General features: G+C 35.8%; 1 protein-coding gene across 1 annotated transcript in view; it reads right to left on the minus strand.

Moving 5' to 3' along the window:
* F13A1 (coagulation factor XIII A chain) overlaps window positions 1-12,266 on the minus strand; it is a 190,223-nt gene that overhangs the window by 171,088 nt on the left and 6,869 nt on the right. The window lies entirely within an intron of this gene.

Genomic DNA, 12,266 nt, shown 5'->3' on the forward strand with positions numbered 1-12,266 from the left:
GTAATCTTAAAAGTAGATCTTGTTCCTCAATGGCAGAAATGAGAGGGAACAGGTATGGAGAAAAGACACTTACATTTCTATGAGACAAGTATCATTGCTTCTACTCTGCACATACAGAAACAAGCCTCACATTTCCCTAGCTACTAATCAACCAGTCTGGAAGGCAAATGCTGGTCTGTTGCCAAAACCTGCAGATTTTTTAGTGTTGAGAGTTTAACTGTCAGTAATATATTTATTTGAGACATGCTAGTGCTGGATAAAGGTTATACATCCTCCTGCCATTTCCCCATTCCGTCTGCAAATGAGCACTGAATGTGATGCTAACTCTAACTACCCATTTGCACTGTAGCTTAGAAAATTTAGTCCAGGGACAGATTTCTGTCCATGCATTTGTAGTTTTAATGGGACACTGGGGAGAGAAGCCTGGGCAAGGGATGTGCTGGCTTTCCTTCTCTTTCTCTGATGCTGCCTGCTACATGGTTTGCCCTCACAGCTGTCAACACAGAGTGCACATCTGCTGAGCTTGTACTGGGCATCACTCTTCAAAACTTCAATGACTTCCTTTACTTTTACACAGAAATCTGTGTAAAGTGTCTGATTTTTTTCTGGTCTCATTTTTTTTCTCATTGGGAAGAAGTTAGGCTCATTAAGATACTCTCCAGTTTGAAAGTCTAGGAGTTCCTGAAACACTCTGAATTAATAAAATTCAGGTAATCCTGATTTGAATCTCCAGTGTCATCATTGCTTAGATAAGACACATTGCTTCTGAGAAGCCAAACTTTTCTCAACTTAAAATGGGGATACTAATATCTAGAGAATTTCTGTGAGGATTCAATGCCATAGTGATGCAATGTGCCTGGCACTATGTCTAGCACATAGTGGGGTCGTAGGCTTGCTTGTAGCTCACTGCATATGAACTATGGTGGAGCCAGTTTGTATTTTTCATGGTGTTCAATAGACTATTATGACTGCAACATTACAGCAAACAGAAGTTCAAGATGCAGTTTTATTTTTACCTTATCTCAGAACCCTGTCATAGTACATGGTCCCTGAAGGAATCTTTCCTTCCATTATGTTGTACACCTTTCTTCCCCAAGCTGCCTTACCCCTAAGTTTTCTGGCCTTATTAAAGTCACAATTCCCAGTGTTAACCCAGCTTCAGAAAGGCTGAAGTGTAGGGGGTCAAGATCATGGGGTAGGAAAATCTTGAGCTCACATACTCCATGGACACATCAAAACTACAACTACATGTAGAATAAATATCTTGGAGAATGACCTGATGACTAGCAGAACAGATTTTTCTACAACAAAGAATTTAGAGAAAAACCACACTGAAACAAGTAGGAGGGTCTAGTCAGGAACCACATCCCCAGTGTGGCTTCCTGCACGTTGGAGGTATCTCTCCACCATGAAAATGCCTCCTGAGAAGTGATGGATCTGAGCTTCACGTTGAGTTCCCCCAGCGAGGTGAACCTAAACCAGGAAGGTAAGACCCCCATAACAGCTGGCTATGAGAATCAGTGGGGCTTATGTACAGGAGAGCTGAAGGGCTCTAAGAAACCAAGACTGTTCTTAAAACACTTGTACACAAACTTAGCCTCTTAGGAGTTCTAGGACTGAGGCAGCAGTTTGAAAAACTCCTGGTTTGTGCATAAAGGAAATACATTGACTAATTTTAGAGCAAGTGCTGGAGGGGCAGGAATCTGTTTAAGCTCTCTCTAGGGACAAAAGCACTGGCAGACACCATTTATTCTTTAAACTCTTAGCTGGCTTAGAGCTGGCAGGCATCATTTCTAACACTCCCCATTAACCTTGCTAATACTGTTCACCCTGGTGTTCCCCTGAGATCCCACCTGGCCCAATCTGCCACTCCATCTAGCATCACTCCTGCCACACTTGTTGGGCAAGCTTGGCCAGCACTGGCACCTTCCAAAACAGCCTCAGCCCCAACCTGCCACATCTGGTGGGCAGCTTCTTCTAGGACAAGTGTCCCTACAAAATGACTCTTACTCCACAGGGCTAGCCCTCACACACCAACATGTCCACAACAGTTGAAGTTGAGCCTTCAGTTATGTTGGGACTCTATCTGCATACCAGTGCACCCACACAAATTGCAGCTGGGCCTCACAGGCAGCTAGGCCATGAAACAGCCCTGCCCACCAGTGCCCCTACAATAGTCATACACAGGCCTCAACAACAATTGGGCTGGGGACCAATCCTGTCCACCAGTGCCTCTGAAACAATTGTGGCACGGTCTCACAGCCACCCAGCCTGGGTACCAACCTGCTTACAAACATACCTTCACTGTATGCACCCTTATCTCAACAGGCACATAAAGCCCACACAGGGAACAACCTTGGAGCACCTGGCTGTGATGAACAGAAAGGATTAAACAACTGGGCCCCACAGGACCCCTTTTACATAAGCTCTTTCAAAACCAGGAGGAAAAGCTGATATGCCAAATACATAGAAACAACATAGGAAGTTAGGCAAAAAGAGAAGACAGAGGAATATATTCCAAAAGAACAAGAACAGAGAAAACCCCAGAAAAAGAACTACAAAAATGGAGATAAGCAGCATACCTGATAAAGAGTTCAAAATAATAATCATAAGGATGCTCCCCAAATTTGGAAGAAGAATGAATGAACACAGTGAGAAAGCCAGAAAATATAATTAGAACTGAAAACTTCAATAAATAACTAAAACTTAAAAAATACTCCAGAGGGAATCAACAGCAATTATATGACGCAAAAGAACAAATCAGCAATCTGGAAGATATGGTAGTGATAATCACACAATCAGAACAGGACAAAAGAAGTTAAAAAAGAAGAGGATAGTTTAATGAGACATCAAGTGTACTAATATTCATATTATAGAAATCCCCAAAGGAGAAGAGGTTTAAAGAAACAACAATAACAACAACAGCAAAAAACCTATTAAAACAAATAGTGGCTGGAAACTTCCCAAAGTTGGTGGAGAAAACAGACAATCTAGTCCAAGAGTCATAGAGTCCCAAAGAAGATAAATCCAAAGAGACTCACCACAGACACGTATTAATACAAAATGTCAAAGTTAAAGAGGGAATTTTAAAAACAGCAAGAGTGAAACTAGTAAAGCTCCAAGGAACCCCCCTAAAACTATTGGCTAATATATCAGCAGAAATTTTGCAGGCCAGAAGGAAGTGAAACTGTACTCAAAATGATTAAAGTGTAAAGCCTACAAAGTAAAGCCTACAAACAAGAATACTCTAATCAGTGAAGTTATTACTCAGAATTGAAGCACAGTTTCCCAGACAGACAAAAGCTAAAGGAGTTCATTACTACTAAACCGGCAATAGAAGAAATGTTAAAGAGACTTTTGTAAATGGAAAAGAAACACCAAAACTAGAAGAAAATATATGAAAGAAAAAATCTCACTAATACAGTAAACCATAGAGTATAAAGGTAGTGGATAAATCACTTATAAAGCTAGTATAATGGTTACAACAGAAAAGTAGTAAAATTATTTATGTCTACAATAATTAGCTAAGAAATACACATTCACAAAGATGGAAAATATGATATAAAAACATAAAATGTGGGTGGGGTGAGAAAAGTTAGTGCTTTAGAATGCATTTGAACTAAAGCAACTATGAACTGAATATAGACAGCTATATGTGTAACTTGTTATATATGAATCTCACGGTAACCACAAACCAAAAACCTACAATAGACACATGAAGAATAGAGAAAAAGGGATCAAATCATAACATAAAGAAAGTCATCAACTTACAAGAGAAAAAAAAACAAAAGAATAAAAAGGAATAGAGAAGAACTACAAAGACAAGCAGAAGACAATAAGATGGCAATAAATACATTCCTAGCAATAGTTATTTTAAATTTCAATTGACTAGATTCTCCAATCAAAAGACATAAAGTGGCTGCTCACAAAATATTCATTTTGGATCTAAAAACACAGACCGAAAATGAAGGGATAGAAAAGAGATTTTTAATGCAAATGGAAATGAAATGAAATCTTGGGTAGCCATATTTACATTAGACAAAATAGACTTTAAAATTATGGCTGTAACAAGAGACAAAAAGGACATTACATAATGATAAAGGGAACAATCCAACAAGCAGATACAACACTTGTAAACATCTATGCGCCCAGTATAGGGGCATGTAAATACATAATGTGAATATTAACAGACATAAAGGAAGAGAATGACAGTAATACAGTACTAGTTGGGGATTTTAACATGCCACGGACATCAATAGATAGGTCATCCAGACAGAAAATCTACGAGGAAACATTGGCTTTAAACAACACATTAGACCAGCTTAAAGTAATAGATATATACAGGACATTGCATCACAAAACAGCAGAATACACACACTTTTCACGTGCTCATGAAGCATTCTTCAGTATAGATCACATATTAGGCCACAAACCAAGTCTCAGTAAATTTAAGGAGATCACATCAAACATTTTTATAACCACAAGGGCATGAAACTAAAAATCAACTACAAGAAGAAAACTGGGAAAAAAGCCAAATATATGGAGGCTAAAGAATATGCTACTAAAAAACCAGTCAGTCAACAAAGAAATCAAAGAGGAAATAAAAAATACCTTGAGACAAATGAAAAAGAAAACATAACTTTCCAAAATCTATGGGACACAGCAAAAGCAGTCCTAAGAGGGAAATTTGTAGTGACATAGGCCTACCTCAGGAAACAAGAAAAATCTCAAATATATAATCTAACCTTAAACCTATAAAAACTAGAAAAAGCCATAGAAGGAAGAAAATAACAAATGTCAGAGCAGAAATAAATGAAATAAAGATAAAAACCCAATAGGAGATCAATGAAATTAAGAATAGTTTCTGTGAAAAATAAGCAAAACTGATAAACTTTAAGCCAGGCTTATTAAGAAAAGTGTGAGGGCCAAAATAAAAATCAGAAATGAAAGAGAACAAGTGACAACTGACACCAGAGAAGTACAAGGAATAATAAGAGAATACTATGATCAATTATATGCCAACAAATTGTACAATCTAGAGTAAATGGATAAATTCCTATCAACATGCAACCTTCCAAGACTAAGTCAGGAGGAAACAGAAACCTGAATAGACCAAAAAGTACTAAGAAACCAAATCAGTAACCAAAAAACACACAAGAAATAAAAGCCCAGAAGAGATAGCTTCACAGGTGTCATTAAATCAGATGTGTAAAGAATTAATACCTATCCTTCTCAAACTATTCCAAAAAATTGAAGAAAGAATGCTTCCAAACTCACTCTGCAAAGCCACCATTACCCTTATACCAAAACCAGACAAAGACACTATAGGAAGGAAGGAAGGAAGGGAGGGAGGGAGGGAGGGAGAGAGGGAGGGAGGGAGGGAGGGAGGGAGGGAGGGAGGGAAAATTACAGGTCAATATCCCTGATGAACAGAAGTGCAAAAATTCTCAATAAAATATTGGCTAACTAAATTTGACAGTACATTAAAAAGATTATACAGCACAATCAAGTGGGATTTATTCAAGAGATGCAAGGATGGTTCAATGTTTGCAATCAATCAATGTGATACACCACATTAACAAAATAAAAAACAAAAAACGTGATCATCTCAATATATGCAGAAAAATTGACAAATTCAACATTCATTTATAATAAAAACTCTCAAAAAAGTGGAGATAGAAAAATATGTCCCTTAACACAATCAAGGTCACATATAACAAACCCACAGCCAACAACATACTCAATGCTGAAAACTTTTTCTCTGGGATAAGGAATAAGACAAGAATGCCCACTCTCATCACTTTTATTTAATATGGTATTGAATGCCCTAACTATAGCAATGAGATAAGAAGAAGAAATAAAGGTATTCAAGTGGAAAGAAAGAAGTAAAACTGTCACTATTTGAAAATGACATGATACTACATATAGAAAATTCTAGATTCCTCCAAAGAGCTTTTATGACTAATAAATAAATTCTGTAAACTTGCAAAACACAAAATTAACATGCAGAAATCTGTTGCATTCTATACATTAATAAAAAACCCAGAAAGGGACATTTAAAGAATAAACTCATTTACAGCTGCATCAAAAAAAGAATGTTTAGCCAAGAAGGTGAAGGAACTGCATTCTGAAAAGAATAAGACATTGATTAAAGAAATTCAAGAAGACAAATAAATGGAATGATATATCATGCTTACTGATATGAAGAACTAATATTGTTAAAATGTCTATACTACCCAAAGTAGCCTACAGATTCAATTCAATTAGCATGAAAATACCATTTTTTCACAGATCAGAACAAATAATTGTAAAATTTGCATGGAACCACAAAAGATCCCAAATAGTCAAAGCAATCTCAAGAAAAGAGTGGGTTGAAAGTATGTTCCCTGATTGAAAACTATAGTACAAAGTTATAGTAACCAAAACAGCATGATACTGGAACAAAAACAAACATATAGATCAATGAAACAGAATAGTGAGCCCAGAAATAAACCCATGCTTATATGATCAAATAATCTGTAACAAAAGAGGCAAGAATGTACAATGAGGAAAAGACAGTCTTTTCCAAAAATTGTGTTGGGAAAATTAGAGAGCTACATGCAAAAAAAAAATTGAAACTGGACCACTTTCTTACACTATATATGAAAATAAACACAAAATGAATTAAACACTTAAATACAAAACCTGAAACCATAACTCCTAGAAGAAAGCATAGGTAGTCAAATTATTGACCTCAGTCTTAGCAATAATTTTTTAGTCTATGTCTCCTTGAACAAGGGCAACAGAAGCAAAAAATAAACAAATGGAACCCCATCAAACTAAAAAGCTTTTGCACAGCAAAGGAAATGTTAACAAAATATAAACACAACTTATGGAGGAAGATATGTGCAACATTGAAAAACAATGTAATTAAAAAATGAGCAGTGGTCCAGAATACATTCTCCAAAGAAGATATACAGACAAAGACAAATACTGTAAGATTTTATTTATATGTAAAATTTTAAAAACAAATCAAAAAAAGAAACAGACTCATGGACACAGAGGACAAACTGGTGGCTGTCAGAGGAGAGGGAGGAGAGGGGTTGGGTGAAAAGGTTAAGAATGTTAAAAATTACAAAATTCCAGTTATAGAATAAGTTACAGGATGTAATGTACAACATCAGGAATATAGTCACTAATATCATAGTGACTTTTGACAGACAGTTGCTAGACTTAGCGTGATGATCATTTTGTAAGATATGTAAGTGTCAAATCACTATGCTGTATGCCTGAAACTAATATAATAATATTGTGTGCCCATTATACTTTCATTTTTAAAAAAGGAAAGAAATATCTGGACAATCATAAATGTCCCAGTTTAAAAGGACATAATTAATCAACTCATCTGGTTTTCTTTTTTAGGACCAGGCCTTTTAGTAATATTTATTTTTTTAAATTTTATTTATTTATCTTTAGAGGGGAAGGGAAGGAGAGAAGGAGAGAAATATCAGTGTATGGTTGCCTCTCATGATTCCCCTGCTGGGAACTGGCCTGCAACCCAGGCATGTGCCCTGACTGGGAATCGAACTGCGATCGTGTTGTTCGCAGGGCCGCGCTCAATCTACTGAGCTACACCAGCCAGGGTGTAATATTTATTTTTTAAAAAGTCTAAAATCCGATATCCTCAGAAATGAGTTTAATCAGCTCTTCATTCTTCAGCCCCAGAAGGAAAAATATACTGATGTTTTAACCTCATGGAATTTCAGAAAGCAAGGTTACTTTGTAAACCATCTGGTAGGCCTGCTATATACTACATAAAATATATCTATGAAAGCTCTAATAAGTAGGTTTCTAGCCTCCATCTCAACAGGGAACCCACCATCTCACAAAGCAGATAGTTCATATTTAAACAAATCTAATTATTTGAAAAGTCCTCTTAATATTAACTGACACCAGTTTTTCTGTAATTGTTCTCTCTATGGAACCTTGTTCTAACTTCTGCACATGTTTTATTCATTTCATCTGTCACTCTTTAATTTTAAAGTAACAGTTCCTCTAAGTCAGAGGTGTCAAACTTATTTTTATCGGGGGCCACATCAGCCTTGTGGTTGCCTTCAAAGAGCCAAATGTAGTTTTAGGACTATATAAATGTAACTGCTCTTTAACTAGGTGCAAGGAGCTAGACACTGCTGCCGAGTAGAAACAAGGTGCCAGTCCACCTTAAATAAGATGGAGGGCTGGATTCGGTCCACGGGCCTTGTGTTTGCCACCTATGCTCTAAGTAAAACATTCCTTGTATCTTAAACTATTCTTCAAGAAATTATTTCCCAATCTTCTATGCATTATTCTATTTTGGAATATACATTTCATTTTGTAAATTCATCTCTTGTAGTATTTTCTCTAGAATTGAATACATTATTCTAGTTTTGGTTTTTCCAGTGAAAATCAATGAGACCACTACATCTGTTGAAAGAAATAGTATATTTCTATTAGTTCAGATCAAGTCACCATTAATGTTTTGACCACTCTTATTTTATTGTTGATTTAAACAAAGCATCCAGTAAAACAAAAGCCTTAGAAATACATTCCAATGTCATTTTAACCAGTAATGGATTAAAATTCATTCCAGCACACTTACAAGTTACTGAATTATGTTGCTATTTAGCCATATCTATTTATGCATTTTTCTCCCTTTTAGCTTAATTTTAAGGCCTTACATGTACTAACATTAAGTTTTATCATGTTAAATTTGGTTCATTGTTTCAAGTTCTGAAGATATTGAGAACCTAAGCATATATATTTAGTGTATTTAATATCTTTTCTGACTTCCTGTCCTCCATAAATTTTTGTAAGTGTGCTATTTTACATGACATTCAAGACATGAATATAAATGCTGATTGGGCCAGGGCCTAATTAATACAAGCTAGGTAAATGCACAGAGGTACAGCTTAAAAAGTGAAGAGACAGTTATGATATAGTGTCATAACTACTCTGATAAAGGAATATATGGTATTGATTGGATGATAAAAATTTCTGGATGGTATAGGAGAGCCCATAACCCAGATTAAAGGAGGTTAAGGAAGCTTTCCGGAAGATGTGAGGTATAAGCAATGGTCAGAAAGATGAACAAGTTATAAAGGTAGAGAGAAGTGTGGGGAAGAATGTTTCAGGGAGAGGGGAGAATGAGTGAAGACTGGAATAAGAGAGTGCATGGTTTACTTAAAAAACTGAAAGAAAATTGATTGTCTAGAGTGCAGTAGGGGGATCGCAATGGCAGAGTAGGCAGGAGCTGCTTGTGCCAGCCTTGTAGGCTCTATTAAGGAGTTAAGTTAATAGCACTGGGGATCCAGTAAGAATCTGAAATTGCAGACTGACATGATTACACACACACAAATTTAAACTACACCTGGAGACTGAGTAGAAAACAGATTGGATGATAACAGTCTTAGAGGCAGGAACGTCAGCTGGGAGGCTGCTGCAGTGTTCTAGGTAGGGAACTGGGTGAGTCTAGTCGGCCTGTGAGAAACGGGCACATAGGTTCTGGAGAACTGCCAGGATTTGCCTCACATCTTCTCATATCCACCCCATGATAGTATGCTCCTGAGAATTAGGTAGGTTAGCTTAATACCTTGGTTTCTCAAGCAGCTCTGCCTAAAGGGAAAAAATAAAGCTGGAGAGGGAAATTCAAGTGTATCTTCGACATCTATAGTTCTCATTGATTCTAATTCTCTCTGCAAAAGAAAATCCTGGTTTTCCAGTTCTATACCCCATTCTAGCAGACCTGTTTAATGTCGGGTGACTCTGCCCATCTTGAGACTATGCAGTACAGAGCTAGTTGTGTGGGATATTTACAGGTATTGTGATAATTAAGAGTTTTGTGATTAAGCCAGTTTGGGAAATGCTGGTTTTAACCAAGATTAATCAAGATTCCTTCAGGATTTATGGGAGACTTTAATATGTTAATATATATTACAAATCTCCTACAAGTACAGTGTTTTCCAAACTTAAATGACCTTGGAAACTATTTCTGTGGAATATTTTATAGAATATGTTTTGGGAGATGCTTCACTATTTACTAATTTTGCAACCTAAAAAAATTATATGATATCTCTGAGACTAGTTTTTTTATTTTTAAAAAGGCAATAAAATGTCTTATAGTGTTGATGTAAGCATTAAACAAAACATGAATGCAAAGTGCTTTAGCATAGTGTCTGGCAACCAGTAAATTCTCAATATTTGCATTTTATAATTATTGTTGTTATTAGTATATATAATAATATACGGTAACCTAGTGGATAAAAGTATAGCTTCTGGAGCCAGACTGACTGGACTCAAATCTCAACACTGACATTTACTATTCTTGTGATTTTGACAAGTTACATAAACTTCCTGTACCTCAGTTTCCTGATCTGAAAAATGGTGGTTGTGTGGGGACTAACTGAGAAAACACGCTGTTTTCTGAGTTGAAAGTCTTCCTTCCCTTTTCCTCATTTCCTCTGGGTAGATGAAATCATTTTCTGTTTTTGATTCCCAGAATATATTTTTCTTTAAAAAGAAAAACAACCTGTTATCATTAATCATTTGGTATTATCCTAATAAAAGTGATTTTATCTATGGATCTGTAAGCACCTTGAGGGCCAGATCCTGTCTCAATCATCTTGTTACTGTGCCCAGGGCAATGTGCAAAAATTCTTCAGCAAATATGCCACTTTTTACTTTCAACAAATTTAATGCCTGAAAAAATGAGCTTTAAGTTCTTTATTTATATTAAAATAGGTTATCCCACTTACCATGGCATTAACCATAGGAGTTTCTTCAGTGATTTATCAGACAATTCATTCTCAGAACATGCCAATTTCAGGACTGTGTATCTATGCCATTGCTAATGGTAACATGGGGGTTCATAACATGAGATCTTCAGACCAGCAGTTTTGTTTCAAATTGGAATAAAGTGCCATGTTCTCATAGCCCATTTATACTGCTTATAGCAAAGGATAAGCAAAAGGATGTTTATAAATTCCTTTAAGTATAAAAAAGGTAAGCCCCCTGAAACCCATGTAATTTTAATGACCAATGTCACCTCAACTCAATAAAAGTTCAATAAAATAAATAAATAAAAAACATAAGCTCCCAAAATAAACCTCATGTTTTCTAGTATTTAATAGTGAAATAAAACATAAAATAAATATATACTAATATGTAGCATTTGTTTTAAAATAGTGTAGTCAGTATTGTTATGTGTTTGACAACATTTAATTTAAAAAATGTAGTTTCTAAAATGTTATTTTTTCCAAGTGATCTTTTTATGTAATTCTCTATTGTAATATGCTGCTAAGTCAATGCCTTCAGTAAGAAAGAGAAAAAATTCATAGGAAATCACAGTGGTGCTCTATGTAGGGTAAAACTAAGGCAATGGTAAGTAAAATTTCTCTGTATAAGTTCTTAGAACTTAATATTAAAATAATTTAAGCTAATAAAATATTTCACTTAAAAATGAAATGACTAAAATATGAAAGGTTAAAAGCTACATCAAGAAGTCAGGAGTTTAAAGACACACTGTTCTAGACTGCAGTCATGTTTATGACACACACAATTTATTCTTTAGAAGAAGGCAATGGCACCCACGCTGCGTTCTCTCTAGCATCATCTCCGAGTATGTCTATAGATGTACGAGAGTTTGCTCCAATATCGGCGAATGAGCGGAAGTCCCCAGTTTCATAGATTAAACAACATTTCTTTCATCACTCATGGAGAGTGACCCATGAATCAAGTCAGGCATAGATTTACAAATATCATAGATTTTCTGTTTGCTCATTTTTCCTAGTGTTGCCCCTTCCCACAGAGTAGGCACCTGCTATACATCGGTTAAACAAGAATATTGATTTTTGCTTTGTTTATTGCTTAACAAAACATAGTTTAGATTGTAAGAGCTTTCTCATCACCCAAGTTCCATTTTGCCACAAACAGGAAATTATTCGCTTCTCCCTGTCCAAGTCCAGTTCTTGGCAAAATAGAGCAACCATTGCTAAGTTACGTTTTGTTTTTTAGAGAAATATTGTATCTGGAAACTTGGCAGCTCACTCTTTCAAAGTGACAGCTTAAAAAAAGTCTACCTAACACAATTTAGCCTAATTCTGAACATATCAGATAATGGTGTGTTAAAAAAGAAAAAAATCTCTCCTCATGAGCCAGCTGCCTCCTCATCCTCCTACCCTTCCCTTAATATGTAAAAAGTAGATTATATTCTCCTTTGGTTATACAAATATTCTTCAGAGAATGATTATACC

Source organism: Sturnira hondurensis, unplaced genomic scaffold (genome assembly GCF_014824575.4).
Source record: "Sturnira hondurensis isolate 20B ecotype Veracruz unplaced genomic scaffold, ASM1482457v3 Scaffold0004271, whole genome shotgun sequence".
NCBI classification, from domain to species: Eukaryota; Metazoa; Chordata; class Mammalia; order Chiroptera; family Phyllostomidae; genus Sturnira; species Sturnira hondurensis.